The sequence below is a fragment of the Amblyraja radiata genome, chromosome 17 (genome assembly GCF_010909765.2).
Source record: "Amblyraja radiata isolate CabotCenter1 chromosome 17, sAmbRad1.1.pri, whole genome shotgun sequence".
NCBI classification, from domain to species: domain Eukaryota; kingdom Metazoa; phylum Chordata; class Chondrichthyes; order Rajiformes; family Rajidae; genus Amblyraja; species Amblyraja radiata.
The window spans coordinates 33,336,404-33,352,852 of record NC_045972.1 but is presented as its reverse complement, the minus strand read 5'-3'; the positions used below and the strand labels follow the sequence as shown (position 1 = coordinate 33,352,852).

Below are 16,449 nucleotides of genomic sequence, written 5' to 3'. Positions count from 1 at the left end.
GAATTAGCCTGGTGAACCTACGCTGCACTCCCTCAATAGCAAGAATGTCCTTCCTCAACTTTGGAGACCAAAACTGCACACAATAGTCCAGGTGTGATCTCACCAGGGACCTTCGGTCTGGCGGCGCCTTGTGGCAGCGGCTCGACTGCAGTCCGTCTGTCTTATCTTTCTTTTTGTCCTGTTAGGTGTATGTTTTTGGTTTTAGTTATATTTTATTTTTAATTGTGTATATGTGGGGGGGGGGCAGATCTTTTGAATCTCTTCCCTGAACGGGGACGTGAACTTTTCCCTGTCGTGTCTCCGTTTTTGTTGGGGCCTAACATCGTGGAGATGGCGGGCCTCCAACCGGAATCGACCTCGGGGCTCCAGTTGCAGAGCCTGCGGACTCACCATCATGGAGCTGGCTGACTTCGGAGCGTGGAGTACTGTGGTGGCGCACGGCTGTGACCCGACTTCGGAGGCTTCGGCCGCAGGCCCTGTGGACGGTAGCATCGGGAGCTCGCGGGTCCCTGATGGGAGACCGCTTTTCGGAGCTCCCGCAACGGCAACTTCTCCCGCCCGAATCGAGGGGTTTAAATCGATTTTAAACCGGCCCGGAGCAGGGCCTCACATTGCCCGGCGCAGATTAAACAGCCGCGGGACTTAGCATCGCCCGCCAGGGGCTCCAACATCAAGAGCCTCGATCAGCTTGATGCAGCAGTTTGATTGCTTGATCGTGGGAGAAGAATAAAGAACAGAGAACAGGGAAGAGATAAGACCTTTGCCTTCCATCAAAGTGAGGAGGTTTTTGGAGATTCACTGTGATGGATGTTTGTGTGGAATTGTGTTAATTGTGCGTTTTGTTTTTTTTTGCTGTTATGACTGCAGGAACACAATTTCGTTTGAGCCTTGTTTGTTTAAATGACAATAAATGGCATTCTATTGTATTCTATTCAATCTTAACCTCAATCTCTCTGCTGTAAACGCTAAAAACTATAAAAACTTATCAATGCCATTCGAAACTGAATTGAAATCATTCAATTGTACATCGGGCCGTCCGTAGCGGTGACTACGGTGAACAAAGGAGGAAGATTGACTAAATGTTATTGCCTTCCATCACAGTGAAGAATGTTGATTCCACTGTGGTGGATGTTTATGTTAAACTCTATTGTGTATTGTGCTCTTTTTGATAGCATGGCTGCATGGTAACTCATATCACTTATTTGGTGCATGTGACAAATAAATGTGAACTTGAACTTGAAGTATTGCATGTTTTAAAAGCTTTTATAAATGGAAAGCTTAGAGAAAGAGAAAAAAATGACAGGAGTGTGAAGAAACTTGAACTAAGAACTTTAGGAGTACTAATTATGATTCCCTATGTATTTTATATGCAAGGCGATAGAAAAAATCATGGTACAGGATGAGATGTAAGTTTGATGTGGGTAACTTATTTTGAAAACATCAATAGGATATCTATTGACATCTAAGGTACACAATGTTTTTAAAGAAATATGTGCTACTTTGCTTATGCATTAATCATAGTTTCATGATTGTATAGATTTAGATTTATTGGTTTTAAAACAGCCTTTTCTAAACTATTTATTCTTGTTTCAGGATGTGGGTATTCCATAGATGAAAGTCCAAGCAATTAACCGTTACATTTAATAGCATTACTGTCACCATAATACTCTCCATCCACATCTGATGGGCTGAGCATTTATTGCTTTTCCTTAATTGCCCTTAAGGAGGTGCTGGTGAGCCATATTACTAATCATCTGATAAGTGTAAACACACAGTGCTGATAGAGGAAATTCAGAAAATTAGAAGAAAGATGAGTAGTTTGTAACATGAGCTTATTTACTGGGAAAGCATGATTGGAAAAGATGCCAACACAATGAAGGGAACTTGAGGATGTTAGAAGAGGCAATGTATAGATTTATCAGGTCTAAAATTCACATGCAACGGAAACCAGAGGTGTCCTTTATTGCAAAGATAGACACAAAATACTGGAGTCACAGTATGTGTGGGTGTCCATCCTTTACTTTATTATTCATCATTCATCATTACTGTGATTAAAACCTGAAACTCCATACTCAACAACTCTGCTGAAGCACATTCACCAAAATGACTGTAGCAGTGCAAGAATTCATTGCAATGATAATAAATATAATGATGTGCTATGCTGGTTGAACTCTTTTTTTTATTATTTAAAAGACAAAAATACTTTTAAAAAGCAATATAAAATGCCCAAGGTATTCAAATATGCCTCTGGCAACAGGTTTATGTACCTTTGATGTAGGTGGGGTGTGATAATGAACAATGCACCTGTTTCTTTCATTATATAAGACACAAAAATTGATAGAATTTAGTATAGTAAAGTTCAAGCTATTTGAAATGATTAAGTGCACTTATGATGTATGCACATAAAAGTTTGCATTATGTTCCAGTCAGTGTGTAAAACTGCCTCCAATGTTCCCAATTCAGCCATGATTGAATGGAGGAGTAGACTCAATGGGCTGAAGGGCCTAATTCTATTCTTATGTCTTATGATTTTATGCTGACTCAATCCGAATCAGTCTTACTCTTCTGACATTACTTCCATTTTTGTTTAATTTTCAATTTTAGAAATTCTATTATTCTCGTAATTGTTGTGCTTTTCCAAACGAACGGATTTTTCTTGATATTCTCTAGGTGTGGTTTTGGATTATATTCTTATTGGTTTGATTTTCGGTATCAGGTGTAGCAACATACAGCAAAAGAACCTTGCTTACATTCTATCTAGTTAAATCATACTATGCATATGCAATCAACCCACACACGACTACAATAGTTTGTGTAGGAAAGAACAAATACAGAATGCAGAATTTAGTGTTACAGCTTTATAACATTACAGTTACAGAGAAAGTGCAAAAAAACAAAAAAGGGCACAATGAGGTAGGTTGGGAGATAGGGATAACACTCTGGCTTATGGGAGATTGGTTCAGTGGTCTGAGTGCACGTTCCCAATTCTGCTGCACATACTTTCAAGCTTTTTTTATCTTCTGCCTAATAGAAGGTTGAAGAGAGAATAAATGGTCCTCAATAATGTTGTTAATGCCAAGTGCTTGGGCTTTTTTCCTGAGGCACGATGGTATGGGTGGAGTCCATGAGGGTGTGACGGACTGCTAGTGTGATGAAACGAGCTACTTGCACAAACCTATGCAATTTTTTTGTACTTTTGGGCAGACCTGTTGCCAAACCAAGCTGTGATGCATCCGGATAGCATGGTTTCTGCAGTACATCTATAGAAATTGCTAAGAATCATCGGAGGCCTGAGCAGGATAACACAAAGTGCTGGAGTAACTCAGAAAGTCAGGAAGCATTTCCGGAGAACATGGATAGGTGACATTTCAAATTTGAACCCTTCTTCTGATTTATTATAGTAGGTGAGTGAAAGCTGGATGAGAGTTGGGGGTGGGGCAAGTAATAGATGGATTCATCTGAGGGTTGGTTTGCAGATGGCTGGACAGAGATGCAAAGGCCACTAAAAGACTGAGAGATAAGGAGAGAAAATGTGTGAATTTTGAATCAAGGAGAAGAGATGTAGGTGGAAGGGGGTGGAGGAAAGGAGAAAGAGGAGCAGGATAGTGTGAGAAATGGGTAGGCACAGAGAGAGAGGGTGAAGAAAAAAAGATAGAAGCTGGTTAGTTAACTAATTGAATAATCAATATTTATACCATTAGGTTGTTGTAACTCAAATGCTGTTGAGGTGCTGTTCCTCCAGTTTGTTGTGGTCTCACTCTGGTAATGGAGCAGTATGGGAATGGTAAAGGGGGTTATTAGAATGAGAGCAAGTGTTTGATTAAACGGCTGTCGGTCGCCAATGTAAGGAAGGCTACATCGAGAGCCCAGAATGATGTAGATGAGTTTAGAGGAGGTGATTGTGATCTTTGGTCTCACATGGAAGGGCGACTGGGGTCTGTGGATGGATGTTATGGAGGAGGTATAGGGACAACAGGTGTTACATTTCCTGCGGTTGTGGGGAAAAGTACCTAGGAAGGGTGTGGTTTAGATGGGAAGGGATGAGTAAACAAAGGAGTTGCAGAGGGAATGGTCTCTGCAGAAAGTGGAAAGGAATGGGGAAGGGAAGATGTGACTGGTGGTGGGATCATGTTGATGGTAGTGGAAATGTTGGAGAATGATATGTTGGATGTGGAAGCTGGTGGGGTGAGAGGTAAGAACCAGGCAAACTCTATCCTTTTAACAAATCAACAACTCCTCCCCTCCTCTTTATCTGCCACTCTTCCCTGTGGCTGCATTTCTCGCACTATCCCCTCACATTTCCCCTTCTCCCCATTTGCTTCCACTTACATACCTTCCTCATGCCTCACAATTCATACATGTTCTCTATTTATCTCAGAGCTTTTCGTCTCCTTTTCATCCCTGGTCTTTGTCCACTCATCTGCTTATCAACCCTTACTCCAGTATCAAACTATCATTTGACCAGCTTTGATCCCCCTCCCCCCCCCCCCACCCCACCTCTCCTAGTGCTTTCACCCGCTGACTACAATCAGTCTGAAGAAGGATTCATAGGTAGGCTGAAACATTGCCTATGCATGTTCTCTGGTGACGTTGCCTGACCTGCTGAGTTAATTCAGCAATCTGTGTTTTTTGCTCAAGATTCCAACATCTACAGTTCCGTTTCATTGGAGACATGCCACCCTGGGAACCTTCTGAGTCTTCTTATCAAGTCGAGGCATTAGTGTACTCTCCTCCCCGCATCTTCAATTCGGATGGTCTAAAGCAAATTGTTGATGATAAACTCTCAAGCATTTCCACTTTGCCACCATGAAGCTGACTGGGATGTATACACCACCTTGTTTCCTGAAGTTTTGTGATGTTAATAACTGGCACCTTCATCTTGCAGACATTGAGGAAGAGGTTATTGCCTTAACACTATGTTATTATGTTATGGTGTTATTTAACTTAACATTATGTTACTAAGTTATGATGTTATTATGTTATTTCCGACTTCCTAATATCTACATTCAAGAAGGAACTGCAAATGCTGGAAAATCGAAGGTAGGCAAAGGTGCTGGAGAAACTGAAGAAGGGGTTTGGCCCGAAACGTTGCCTATTTCCTTCGCTCCATAGATGCTGCCTCACCCGTTGTGTTTCTCCAGCACTTTTGTCTACCTTCCTAATATCTACAGTATTTTGTACCTCACGCCTCAAGATTTTTCTCTCCCCCATGTAATCATTCATGTCCTTCTACATAAATTCCCTCCAGACGTTCTGAAAAACAAAACATCAGCAGCATCCTCTCATTTTCAAGCAGAACCAAATTAGCAAAGTAGTCTTTGAGCTGCATCTCTGTTTCTCTAACTGCAGATACCACCCGTGTTAATGAATATCTATATTACTAAAAGTCTGATCTTGACCACTTCCTGGTGTTCTGTATATTGATTTTAGAAAAAACGCTGCCACATACGGCTGTGATTTTTGGCCATCTTACTCAGAGTCCGCCACCGCTGCGCAGGACAAGAGGATTTTTCCCATCGATGAAAATTAAAAGAGTTATTAGTGTTTAAAAAATGTTGAGATTCTCTCTCCTGAAGGCCATGCCCCTTCCGGAGGGACTATCAAACCCGGAAGTGTTGAGTGCCTCAGTCAGTCTCTGCAGGATGGGGGAGCAAGAGGGTCATGTCTCTCAGTCTGAGCTGTGAATAACACTGAACACATGTCTACTAAACTGTGAGTGTGGTTTTACTGACCTTGAGTGCCCTTAATGTGGTTTGAAAATGAAAATGTGGTTGGTTTGAAATAAAGCAAAGCAAATGGTGGTTGGTGGTAGTTGGTTTGAAATAAAGCACAGCAAATGGTGGTTGGTGATGGTTGGTTTGAAATAAAGCACAGCAAATGGTGGTTGGTGGTGGTTGGGTTTGAACTTAAACACAGCAAATGGTTGGTGGTGGTTGGGTTTGAACTGAAGCACAGCAAAAAGTCTAAACTTGACAACTTCCTGTTTGCACTGTATATTGATTTTAGATAAAACGCTATCATTTATGGCTGTGATTTTTGGCCATCTTACTCAGTCCCCCTCCACTCATCAGGCTTCTTCCCATCAATGAAAAATAAAAGTGTTATTAGTGTTTAAAAAATGTTGAGAATCTCTCTCCTATCAATCACGCCATGAAGGCCACGCCCCTTCCGGTGGGAGGGGGAGGGATTATAAAACCCGGAAGTGTGGGTGTGGCTCAGTTTCTGCAAGATGGGGAGGGAGAGGTCACCACTCGGTCTGAGCTGTGAACCAACTGAACACACTGAATGTTTACTGAACAGTGAGTGTGGTGTTTATGTGATGTTTTGTGGTGTTTTGTGGTGTTTTGTGATGTTTTGTATGGTTTGATGGTGGTTTGATGGTGGTTTCACCCTGCTTGAAATGGTATGAAACTGCATTTGAATTTGGTGGCCTTGCACCCTGCTTGAAATGGTGTGAAACTGCACTTGAATTTGGTGGCCTTGCACCGTGCTTGACGTGGTATGAAACTGCACTTGAATTTGGTGGCCTTGCAACCTGCTTGAAGTGGTATGAAACTGCACTTGAATTTGGTGGCCTTGCACCGTGCTTGAAGTGGTATGTAACTGCACTTGAGTTTGGTGGACTTGGACCCTGCTTGAAGTGGTATGAAACTGCACTTGAGTTGGTTGGCATTGCACCCTGCTTGAAGTGGTATGAAAGCACTTGAATTCGTTGGCCTTACACCCTGCATGAAGTGGTGTGAAACTGCACTTGAATTCGGTGGCCTTGCACCCTGCTTGAAGTGGTATGAAACTGCACTTGAATTTGGTGGCCTTGCACCCTGCTTGAAGTGGTAAGAAACTGCACTTGAATTTGGTAGCCTTGCACCCTGCTTGAAATGGTAGGGAACTGCATTTGAATTTGGTGGCATTGCACCCTGCTTGAAGTGGTAAGAAACTGCACTTGAATTTGGTAGCCTTGCACCCTGCTTGAAATGGTAGGGAACTGCATTTGAATTTGGTGGCATGGCACCCTGCTTGAAATTGAATTTCAAGGAGTAGCCGTGAGTCAACTGCCAGCCCACCAGCTGTGAGTGAGCTGCCAGCACATCAGGCTTGAGTGACTGAGCTGCCAACCCAAGAATCCATTTGGCCCACAATGTCCATACCAGCCCTCTGGAAACCAGTCCGTTCAGCCCACAACACCCATACTAGCGCTCCAGAAAGCCAGTTTGCCAGTCATTCAATTTCGCTTGGATTCTGCCCCTCTATTAATCGCACATCGCCGCCTACTTTTGCTGTTTCATTGGTAAATGCCTTGAGGAAGTTTATTTCTTCCTCTTTGGGATGAAAAGTCCCTGTGTCTTCCGAATTACTCCCAGAAACTCGTGTCATTGCTGCTCCACCGTCATTCTCGTTAGGGTCCCTTTCCAATCATCTTTAGCCAGCTCCCCCCCCCCCCCCCCCCCCCCCCCCTTCACGCCTCTGTAGTTACCTTTATTCAACAGTAAATATCGACACATCTGATTTTATCTTCCCCCTCTCAGCTGGAGAAGGGCAGGGTTGAGGTTATGGTGAAATTACTGAAATCAATGAGTTCTGCACAGGGGAGTGTGCCAGTGCACACCTGGAAAAAGAACTGTTTGACGTAAGTGACAAAAAGGCGGGCACAGCTAGGGCCCGTGTGAGTGTCCATAGTTGTACCTTTAACTTGGAGATGGGCTTGCTTCCACTAATAAATCTAAGGTTGCTATTCTTCATATTCCATTGTGTTTTTTGCCTTGTTCACAGAGCCCCGACAATGCATTGATTCACTAAAAACGTGTTTTCCAAAGAGAAAAAAAACTGTTTCAACTTCTTGCCAAATCGTGTCCTTTGGCTTATGGTGAAAAAGCACGTGGTAAATTAATCTAAAGATCAGGGAGTAGGTTTGATGGGGTAAATATCAAGTCACTAGGTAGATGTGAACTTCGTAAATACACGTTTGCGGTTGAACACAGCCAAATAAGCATTATACCGTTATCAAGCTATTTGTGGATGCTTTCACGTATACAGCATCACTTTATTACTGTTCTTTCAGCAAGACGCCTACCCAATGTAATATTGGAGATGGGGAAAATAGAAACTCTTCTTCGGAAACATTGCAATGGAAAATAACGATTAGAATCTGCTTTTGAGGCGACAGTTGCGTATTGATCCATGAGCTCTATGCACTTCCGTTATGCACCAAACGACATATTTTCAGACAGGTAACTGCTAAATTTGCAACGAACTGCAGAACCGTACCTACTTCATTTACCGCTTATATTTGGCGCAGGAAACTAATGCGTCATTGTCGATTATATTTAGAAGCGTGTTAATATTGCGAATAAACTAACAAAACCATGTTTTTCCACTGGTTAACCTTTCGGTTACGGCCCATGAATGTCAGAACTGATCACAAAGAATGAAATGTATTTTGTTATTAGAAAATCATATGTAACGAAGCTAAACTGATTTAATTACTTATTGCTGCATCGTGTTGATTTCTATGTTTTACTCCAACTGCTTGCCGGAACCGATACTCGTCAAGGCCAATGAACATTAACGTTGGCTCAGCAAAATGTGTTCTGTTTAACTGAGAAAATGCCTGAAAAAATGGCTGAAGGAATATTCAAAAGATGACCATAAAGGCGTTTATAACGGATTTCTGAATGGCATTTACCAAAGCAACTCAAAGGTAACGTTGAATGATATGTTCACAACTAACAAGAGTGGGTAGAACGGTTCAAATAAAAATATCAGAGTGAAGGGAAGCAGTTTGGAATCCAAATATTTCATGGCGGGTGTATCCTGGACCATTTAGTGGCAGTGCTTTCATTCGCTGAATATATACATTGTTTTGGGATTAACCTCAAAATTTAACGATGGCAACAATCTGAAACTGAGATTGGACAATTTAAAATAGATCATGTGAAATCCCGAAGATAGATATTGGCGGGGACACCTGAACAGAGAGATAGCAGCAAATGCAGATGGCAGAGAAATGTGAAATAAAACGTTATTTTTGAAGATACAAATGAAGATGCAAATCGGCGGTGATACCTTTTGCGTAAAAATATAACAATATTCCCTGAGCCTCGGTAAGAAGGGAAAGAATGGAGAATATGGATCTTGACTTTTTGACTTCCTTTGAGTTTATTTCGATTGCCGTCCCAACGCTATCATGAAAGTTCCAATTTACATTAATATAGATGAAAACGGTGCGAACGTGTGGGTTGACAATAGGGGACCACAATAGGCGGGCTGAGGTTATGTAGCGATTTGAGAAAGGGTCATTCAATACAATAGTTGCGGAAATTAGATGTGAACTTGCAAAACCGTAACATGTGTATAAACAAATGTTGAATTATGGCAATTGGGCCATGAAAATTAACATATACGAGCAAAGTTGACATACAAATCATAGGATGGAGATGCAAAATGCTCTACAAAATAGTTGGATTGTGTGAATTTTTAAGTTCTTTTCATTTTCAGAATTTGAGTCAAATAACTGGTTCATATTTTAAGCATTTGCGTTAAAAGGGGGAATACTGATGACTATGGAGACTTTGGAGGAAGATGTAATTATTTAGGGAGAAAATAACGATGCCATTTTGATGTTGTAATGCTTCTGGCATGTAAAACACATACGAATGTATCGATCCTCCCGTTTGATGACGTACACAAGAACTCTCCCATGACAGTTACAAAAAAGCGATGCTAATTTGCGTCGCCTTCCGCAATTTCAAATTCAAATACAAGCGATTAGCTGCTTCAGATGTAATAGGCGGTGATATTCTATTCGCTCTTTCCTATGGGCTTTACATATATATGTATATATGTTTATATAAAGCGGATAGTGCTTATATCTTCACACAAATAAAATCGCATGCAGCACCCCGGAATATTGTTAGTCTTAGAAGATTCTAACCACCGTTTTGTAAATTGATTATCCCAGAGTTTTGGGGCTTCGGAAGTAATTGGAATATGCGGCCAGGAAAAGATTGGACAGCCAACCAACATTACGTACAAATATGACATTCTACCATCATTTAAAGTGGAATTCAGAAATTCCATGGAAGATCCAAAGAGCGGAAATGTTGTAACGAATACTCCAAGAGTGTCGGCTAGAAAAGAAGCCGGGATATACTGGATTTGAAGGGAAATTTGTTTTTTTAATTGTCTTTCAGTTCCAGAAGGTATCTTAATATTTCTGTATAAACAATGAGATGGGATACACAAACAGATAGGAAAATAGCATGACATGTACAATTAATGCATGCTGTTAATATATTTTAATAGTTTTAAATAACTAAGTTATTGTGATTATTTTTTAGAATTCATCGATTGCAGACAGATAATCTTGAATAATTAAAGATTAATATGACTGTTGTGTAATAGGTCCAATTTCGGTATTTCTATAACATAGGTGGATGTGAACGTGTATATAATGAAGACCCTTTACTGCATGGATCGTAAAGTATTACCAGGCCATCGTAGTCTATAGAATTTCCTTGATTACTTTCCGTCATCTTTTACTCTTCGTGGATTTGCCGTCTGCAGCGCAGCATATTCCGTGATCTTATCCCTAGGTTTAACTTTACCAGCATTCCCGGGTTGAGACAATTCCACAGATGCGTATGTAAGTACTTCCCGGGCGGCCCGTTGTTTTACCTGAAAAACCAACGGTTGCAAAAGATGTCATTGTTGAACCAGGTTGTGGCCCGCGGATCAATTCAGGTATCAAAAACATCGGCACAACTTTAGACGCACCACACTACCAACGTTGGGACAAACGCAGATATTGAGTAAATAGACTGGAGTAAAAAGTGCTGGAGGAACGAACACTGTAGGCCTGGCAACACATGTGGAAGAAAAATAACAAACTATGTGATGGATCTCGACCCTTCTTCGGATTAAAATGTCGCCTGACTTTTTTCCTTCCACGGATGCAGGCTGGCCTGGTGAGGCATCGTTTTTTTTTTTTGCACTGGATTCCATCATCTGCAGTCGCTTGTGCCAACAATCCCAGATATTCAGTGGTTGGTCTGATATTAGTGTACATTATGAATGATGAGGTTTCGGGGTACTTAAAATATTGTGAAACGGGGAGACGGACAAAGGAGAGACCATGGACCATGCTTACTCGGATTTTCAGGACGCACATGAAGCTGCTAAACAAGATAGGAGTCCATGGAGTTAGAGACAAGGTGCTAGCGTGGATGGGACATATGACTATAAAACATTCTTGACTCTTGACTCTTGGATAGAAGATTCACTGACGGATGTGGCGGACAATTTGTTGGATATTTTTAAAGCAAAGATTGACATGTTCTTGATTAGTAAGGTTGTCAAAAATTACAGGGATATGGCAGCAAAATTAGGTTGAGTGGGAAAAATAGATCAGCCATGATCCAATGACGGAGCAGACTCGATGGGCTGAATGGCCAATACCTGCCCCTATGTCTCATGGTTTATGATATTAGGATATGGCTCTTTTACACCTATTTTCTGCGTCGCTTTCTATGTTTTCTTCATGTGCTGCAGAATCTTACTTGTGCATAGGATGTCTCCTCTTCGCTTTTCTGTCTCCATTTCCTTTTGGAATTGCTCATATCTACAGCAGAATAAGTCAGGATGTTGTTCGCCTCAACCTGCATTGATCAGGAAGAAAATAATTCACATGACTGCACAAGTGCCATTATCGTTGCTTGCGTATTTGCCAGTGAGCGCAATGGAGTAATTCCAAACACATACAAAAGATATGGTTTATAAATCTAAAACTATAAGACTTGTATGGGTTTTAAGTAGAATATATCCACTGAACTTAAACTTGATGGGTTTCAGCATCACTAGGTGGAATTACTCAGTTCAAACGTAAGACTTGGAGCGATGAATGTAGTTATTATCTACGTATATGCGGAATTAATTAATCCATTTAAGTTGTCTCTTCCTATAACCACTTACACTAACGTCGCAACTGCCGTCAAATGAATGTTAAACACAATTTGACAGATTCGCGATAGCGATGGATACTTTTGCGAAATAGTTCCGGCAGAATACTTGTTTTACAACCTTATTTATAGATGCTTCAACCGTTTCCTCAAATGTAATATATATGTATATATACATGAATGCATACCGATTCTTCATGGCCCCCGGTACTCCTTTGCTCTAAAAGTTAATGAAATTAAATTATAAATTACGGCAAAACATTTCCCCGTGTCCTGTTAATACTTTTTTAATGTAACAGTTAAACAAGAGACTATCATTGTATGCAGGGAAAGCAATAAGCAATGAGATTAAATATAGTCATGCAGTCATAGAGTGATACACTGTGGAAACAGGCCCTTCGGCCCAACTCGTCCACACTGGCCAATAATGCTCCAGCTACCCTAGACCCACTTGCCTGCGCTTGGTCCATAACCATCCAAACCTATCCTATCCAGTTAGCTGTCCAACTGTTTCTTAAACGATGGGATAGTCCCCGCCTCAATTACCTCCTCTGGCAGCTTGTTCCATACACCCACTGTGTGAAAATGTCACCCCTCGGATTCCTATTAAATCTTTTCCCCTTCACCTAGAACCTACGTCCTCGATTCCCCAACTGGGCAAGACTGTGCATCTACCCGATCTATTCCTCTCGTGATTTTATATATCTCTATCTCCCCTCATCCTCCTACGCTCCATGGAATAGAGACCCAGCCTACTCAACCGCTCCCTATAGCTCACACCCTCTAGCCCTGGCAACATCCTCGTAAATCTTTTCTGGACCATTTCAAGCTTGACAATATCTTTCCTATAACAAGGTGTCGAGAACTGAACACAATATTCATTATGCGGTCTCACCAACTTCTTATACCACTGCAACATGACCTCCCAACTTCTATACTCAATACTCTGACTGATGAAGGCCAAAGTGCCAAAAGCCTTTTTGACCAACTTGTGACTCGACCTTCAAGGAACCATGCACTTGTACTCCTAGATCCCTCTGCTCTATAACACTACCCAGAGGCCTACCATTTACTGTGTTGGTCCTGCCCTTGTTCGACGTCCCGTGGGCATGCTTCTGCCCACCTGGCCAATCGATCCAGATCCTACTGCAATCGTTCCCAACCTTCTTCACTATCTACAAAACCACTGACTTTTGTATCATCAGCAAACTTGCTAATCTGCCCCTGTATGTTCTCATCCAAATCATTGATGTAGATGACAAACAGTAACGGGCCCAGCACCGAACCCTGTGACACACCACTAGTCAATGGCCTCCATTCTGAGAAGCAACCTTCCACTATCACTCTCTGCTTCCTTCCATGGAGCCAATGTGCTATCCATTCAGCAAAAATGGCGGGCAATGCAGAGTCACACATATATTCGATTATGTATATGCCTGAACATGGTGAATTGTAAAAGTGACGAAGAGCATTTCTGGAGCTTAGCGGACTCGTCAATGAAATTGCCCATCCAATGCATCAAGCAATATCAGATGATGATTGCATTTATTGAAATTCGGGTTAAATTCGTATCCGAGAACATCGTTAAACGATGCACGACTTTGAGAGTTGGTGCAATTATAAGAACCGTTCTTTCTTTAACGAGGACATAATGAATTTCACGGAGAGAGGAAACATAAGATTATGTTTCTAGTACGATAGGATTGATTTAAAATAAACTCGTGAATAATTGAGTTATTTAAGACAGGCGTTATTGAAGAGAGAAACGTTATCTTACTTCAAATGCAGAATGCAACTGTCCATGCAAATACAACGTTTATTGTTCATAAATTAATACATTATAAGAGCAGAATTAAGCCATTCGCCCTATCAATTCTACTCCGCCATTGAATTATGGCTAACCTGTCTTTCCCTCTCAACCCCATTCTCCTGCCTTCTCCCCATAACCTTTGACACACGTACTAATCAAGAATCTATCACTCTCCGCCATTAAACCTATCCATTCACTTGGCCTTCATAGTCTTCTGTGGCAATGACTTCCACGGATTCACCATCCTGACTGACGAAATTCCTCCTCACTTTCTTTCTAAATGCACGTCATTTTATTCTAAGGCAATGGCCTCTGGTCCTAGACTCTCCCACAAGTGGAAACATCCTCTACACGTCCCCTCTATCCAGTCCTTTCTGTCTCCCTCTAGTTTCCATGTTTCTTAATATTCAACGATATTTTTGTGCGTTTACAACATTATTTATTCTAAATCAGATAAAAAACGACAAGATTATATATCTAAGCAACATTAACGTGTTACTCAGCATGTCATAATCCAACGGTTACATTGAGATCTATACTGCATTCGTCACATGAGATTTTACTTCAAATATCTTTTCGAAAAAAAGTGTTCACAACGCTTCACACCGCTGCGTCTAAATACTACCCCCTTTGACTTCGATTGCGATTGCCCTTGTCCATAATGCATCGTATCGCGAAAATGGTTATGAATGAACTGTGGCGGCGGGAGGTGGGTAGTTGGAGGATTCTTGCAGATACAACCAAGTGAGAACTTTTGAAACAATGTTAGAAAGTTTATCAATAAGAGACCATGGTGTGAATTGAATTTTCATGTGCAGCAAATTAGGATCTCTACAATTCCTTAATGAACAGCCCAAAGTTTGCATTTGTGGTTGGAAATTATTTTGACATATCATATTTAAGTTAAAAGTGTGATCCCGCCAAGCATCCGCTATTTCCTCTCGACTGGGCACTAATACCATCCTGCTCAAACCAGTTGCACCTGAAATTCATCTAGATTTCACTTTTCCATATCTAAAATTAAAACATACTCTTGCAAATAAGCAGAACAATATTTCTATTTCTTTCTTCTGTGATCACTATTAAATTATAAATACTGAATTATCTGTCATGTCCGGTGCAATTCAAATTCCTGCAAAATTGCATAGCAGCTCTATCATTTAGAAATTGTATTAATTATCTACAGTGTTGTCTAGGTTCTCAGAAAACACATCGGTGAGCATAATACTTACTTTTATTTGTCGAACGGCACCTCAGGACAATGATAAATACCAACACCAAAATGGCGATTCCACCGACCCCAGAAGCCCAGATATAGAGATATTGGTTAGCGAGTTCTGAAAGATGAGGAAAAATAATGAATTCCACTTTGGGTACTTTTGATACGTTAAAAGAATAGTTATTGGAATTACTTGTGACTAAACTGATTTCTAAGCTTACGGTAACTACACGGAGTAGCGCGAGATAACTGTAAAAAAATAGTCAAATTTGCATTTCTTTTTTAAAGTATTTTTTATTCTGACATCCGTAATTATTTTTTTCTGGCAAAATGTAACATGCGACCTGAGTAATTTGGGTGCCGTGAATAATTTGCACCGTATCAGTCTCCGGTGTACTGAGCATTATTTAAGGACAGGTGAATAAGTATTGGTGGAAGGGAGTAATGTTTCTTTTACTTGACTTGGCTATGGCGCCCCATAGTCTGACCAACAATTCGCTTGAATTGAGTAACATAGTTTATTTAATATCCTTCGCTGATCTGCAGTAGCAAGGATCAGTGCATCATGCTCATTTTATTGTGTAGGAAAGATCTGCATATGCTGGTTTAAGGCACAAAATGCTGGAGTAACTCAGTGGGACAGGCAGCATCTCTGGAAAGAAGGAATGGGCGCGTTTCGGCCCTTCTTCAGACCATGCTTATGTTATTATTTGTTAGATCCTGCGATAGTGCCTGTGAAGCAGATAAAAATAGAGGGCTCACCAAGATTCGTCGACAGTAGCTACTAAATCGGCTACTTCCATCAGCGAGGGCAAAAAAAGTAGGCACATTTCGCACTCCACCATCATAGCCGTAGTTCCATATATGTTGCCCGTTCACACAGGGATTGCAACGATTATTGAAGGCGGAAAACACATTTTCTCGAGCAGCCGGGGATTGGCAATAACCTTAGCCCTCACCATTGACGCACATATCCAGTTAAAGGTAAAATATAAATATACATTGCCATTATTTCTGTGAATCCATAATTTAGTACGATATTAGTGAAAAAGATTAGGCCGTGTCAAGTAAAGGAGGGACCTTCCGAGCCCATTGCCCATGGCTTGGAAAGGAAACATCCTGACAGCTCAATTCTGGAATCTCCGAAATGAAAGAGATGCACTATTTTAGGGGCAGGCTCCAGAACAAAGACACGTTCCTCGACATCTGTCACGAAATCCGGCATTATAAACTAAACAATAAATTTAGTATGAAGCCTCTGGAGAATGAGCAAACGACGCAAAATGTTTAGAGGGAAAATAAATACCATCCCTTCCATCTCATATACATACTTCCAGAGTTACCAGAAATAATAAGTTTTTCTGGGACCCGTTAGAATAAACAGTCATTACGACGATATTAATATTATTATTATTATTATTATTATTATTATTATTATTATTATTATTATTATTATTATTATTATT

General features: G+C 40.9%; 1 long non-coding RNA gene across 1 annotated transcript; it reads right to left on the bottom strand.

The window, feature by feature from the left end:
* Positions 1 to 10,234: 10,234 nt before the first annotated feature.
* LOC116982950 lies at positions 10,235 to 15,102 on the bottom strand. The gene is made up of 4 exons (XR_004414573.1): positions 14,997 to 15,102; positions 12,143 to 12,174; positions 11,556 to 11,654; positions 10,235 to 10,674 (listed from the first exon to the last, which is right to left on the bottom strand). It is a non-coding gene; the product is annotated as an uncharacterized LOC116982950 (long non-coding RNA).
* Between the last annotated feature and the right edge of the window lie 1,347 nt (positions 15,103 to 16,449).